Raw genomic sequence first — 3,680 nt, 5'->3', positions numbered from 1 at the left:
CGCCCGGTCTGGACCAGCGCGGTGCGGGTGCGGGCGTGAGCGTCGCTGACGGTTATATAGCGGCAGTGACGCCAGCGCGGGGCGCGGCGGTGGGCGGGGCGCGGCCGCGCCGGTTCCGCTTCCGGTTCCGCCGATGGGTCGGCGCTGCGGGGATGGGGGCAAGGCCTCGCTCTGCCGTGTCTTTTTGGGGTGAAAAAGAGCGAAAAAGTCGCCGCATCCGCAGAGAGGCGACCCACCCACCCTCCGCTGGGCCTCGCCTGGGCTTTGCTCCGGTTCAACGGCGCGGATGCCCTCCCTCTCGCCCTAGGCCCCACACCGGTCGCCCCCCGGCTCTGGTGCTGGCGGGCCCTGCTGCAGGCCCCCGGCCCTTCTCTGTCCCGCGCAACAGTCCCTCAGCAATGAGGGTACAGCCCCCAGCACCGCGGGAGACCGCAGTGCCCCGCGTCCCACTAGCAAAGCTGGGCAGCACCGCGGCCCCCCAGCACTGGGCGTGCAGCCCTTACAGCCAGCACCGTTTTCTCAGGGGCTGCGTGTCCCTCCCCTGCCTCAGTCCCTGTTTTCTTTCTGGGTTTTGCAGCACAAAGCATCCCCTGGCGAGGCTGCAAGCATGCTGCAAAGCCCTGGCACGCAGGAGTCAGGATGCCCTTGCTGGCATACACCAAAAGGGCTGCTTGGAAGTGGAGAGTGTGATGCGCTCCGGTGAGACACACACACACGCCCCGCAGTGCTTCCTCCAGCTCTGGAGCCTCAACACAGGAGAGATGGACCTGGTGGAGCGGGGCCAGAGGAGGCCGCAGAGATGCTGGGAGGGCTGGAGCCCCTCTGCTGGGAGGACAGGCTGGGAGAGTTGGGGGGGTTCAGCCTGGAGAAGAGAAGGCTCTCACCTTATAGTGGTCTTTCAGTACTTACAAGAAAGATGGGGACAGGCTTTTTAGCAGGGCCTGTTGCAATAGGACAAGGGGGAATGGTTTTAAACTAAAAGAGAGGAGATTCAGACTAAATTCCTTATAAGGAAGAAATTTGTTCCACTGCGGGTAGTGAGACACTGGTCCAGGTTGCCCCAGAGAGGTGGTGGGTGCCCCATGCCTGGAAACATTCCAGAGCACTGAGCAACCTGATCTAGTTGAAGATGTCCCTGCTCAAGGTGTGTGCGAGGGGGGTGTCATGTTTAACCCCAGCCAGCAGCTGAGACCACACAGCCGCTCGCTCACCCCCCTCCGCCCACCAAGAAGAGGGAGAAAAGGAGGGGAAAGGAAAAAAAAAAACTTGTGGGTTGAGATAAAAATGGTTTAATAGAACAGTATCAGATAAGGAAAATAATAATAATAATGACACAAGTCACTCACCATCCGGTGAATTGGCACCATCCCAAGCAGTGATTGCGAGCGCCCACCCCCGGCCAAGCCCCATCTATACACTGAGCGTGACGTCTGTGGCATGGAACATTCCACTCGCCGTTCCATAGGTCTGTCTAGGCTTCTTCTCAGCTTCTCTAGGAAGCTGCAAAAAAGTCCCTGAAAACTATAAACATCACCTGGCAACCACTAAAACAGTATGTATTATTGACATTCCTTTCATACCAAATCTGAAACACAACCGCCACTAGAAAGAAAATTAACCCTGTCCCAGCTGAAACCAGGACAGGGGGTTGGACTAGATGACCTTTAAAGGTCCCTTCCAACCCAAACCTGTCACTTCCCATCCACTCGCTATTTTACCTGAATCTGTCTGGTGAAAGCCCTCTGCAACTTTGGCTTGCTCAGCTGGACTGTCACGGGGAACTGCTCCATTCCTTCCAGTCACGGCTGGGTTGCCTCACATCTTTCCTGTTACTCAAAACTTCCTTGCACCCGCCGGCTCCGTGCGGGCTGGGGTGTCACAGAGCAGGGCAGCACCCCGTGCCCTTGGGGCTGCAGGCAGGATCTGGCCCTGGAGGTGGGGGGTTGTGACAGGGCTGGTGGGTGCCCTGGGAGGGGAGGCCAGACCTGCTGTGCCATCACCTGGGACGCCCCAGGGCCGCTTTGGCCGGTCTTGGCATCGTTGGGGCACCAGCTCTCAATTCTGGTCTTCCCTGGCCACAGGCCTCCCTCCTTCGCCCACTAGGACTGAGCCTGATGCTCTCCAAATCTGCCCTGGTTTGGGCAAAACCTGACTGGGGAAGAAGTCGCAGGGATCTGTGCCGATGCAGGTGAATCAGACGGCTCCCCAGGGAGGCAAACGCTGCAGCTTTGCTCCGGGGCAGTGAGGAAGAGGTCTCCCAAGCACCCCTTTGCTGGAGCCCTTGCTGGGGCTGTGTCCCGGGGACTGCGCTCTTGCTCCATCCCTGCCTCTTCGAAAGACTGGGATGGGTGGCTGCCATCCCACAGAGCTCATCTGGGGGGGGATTTCTGCCTGCGAAGCCAAGCACCAGCGCAGCTCAACCCACTCCAGCCTCAGGGCCTTTTTGTGCCTTACCAGACCCAAGACACTGGAAATTGGGAGTTGGGGCCCCCAGAATTCCCCCCCGCCTCAGGTCTGATGTCAGGAAAGGGTTTCCCCGCAGGCGCCAACGGCACACCAGGCAACAGCCTGCCTGCCCCGCACTCCGTTCAAAGGCCACCAGAATACACCACGGAACCCCAGTCCCCACCAGGGACAGTGACATCAGCCCTAAGTCACCCGGCTGAGGCACCGCGGCGTCACCAAACTGAGACGTGATGAGAGCAAGACACTGGGCCAGGGGCCACAGCTGGGGGGGGAGGTCTGGTTCCCCTCCTGGTGCAGGCAGGTGGGCTCACTGCCGAGCCCTGAATGACAGGGACCGCCAGCAGGACCCCAAGGACAGGCAATCCCAGTGCCTTGAGGGGATGGGGGGAACCGCAGATGTGGGGAGAGAACACAGCTCCTCAGATGGGTCTTTCCACTCCAGGGGGGCAGCCAGGACACGGGGAGCTGCTGACCTCTCTGGTCAGCATTTCTGGGGACACAAACTCCAAACCCAAGCCTCTGTCATCATCCTGAGCATCACTGTGCACTGGTAGGAACAGCAGAGGAGGAAGCTGCGGTGAGCACAGGGCACAGCCTCGTCCTGAGTGCCCCAAAATGCTCTTCCCCCAGATCTTGCAAGAAACAGGGACGTGCATCCACCCCAGCTGCCCCCTCAGACCCTCGCCAGCTCCTTTCCCAGCTGCCACCCCCACAAACCAGGGTGAGAGCACGACCAGGTTGCCCTGGGATCCAGCAAGACAAAACTCGGCCCCCTCAAAATCCTTTCTGTGGCCCCAAGGAATGCATCCTTGTTGGGAAGAGAATTCTTGGCACCAGGAGCAATAACAGAGGCGAGCTCGGCTTGCTCCGGCAGCGCCCGGCACATATTTCCCCAGCAGTGCCAAGCTTTAAAGCGCAAACAAACACCAGCACATACTTGGCACCAGGCTGGAACAGCGTGTCCCTGTGCAAACACCCGGCCCTGACCCCCACTGTGGGGTGGGCTTGAGGGGCTGTGAAATAGCCAGTTGCGGAGGGGGGCGGGGGGGGGAAGACACAGCACGGAGATTTCAGGCAGCCCCAGGGAGGGTCACTGGGTTTGTGTGAAGATCAGCCCGCCCCAGTGACACACCATCGTCTGGGCTCCCAAGAGGAAAGGTGTGACGTCAAGGCTCAAAACTCCGGAGTTAAAGCCTCCAGGATGGCTGCCAGGG

The sequence above is a fragment of the Charadrius vociferus genome, unplaced genomic scaffold, assembly GCF_000708025.1.
Source record: "Charadrius vociferus isolate BGI_N301 unplaced genomic scaffold, ASM70802v2 scaffold900, whole genome shotgun sequence".
NCBI classification, from domain to species: domain Eukaryota; kingdom Metazoa; phylum Chordata; class Aves; order Charadriiformes; family Charadriidae; genus Charadrius; species Charadrius vociferus.
The sequence above is the reverse complement of the archived record's forward strand: the minus strand, read 5'-3'. Positions refer to the sequence as shown.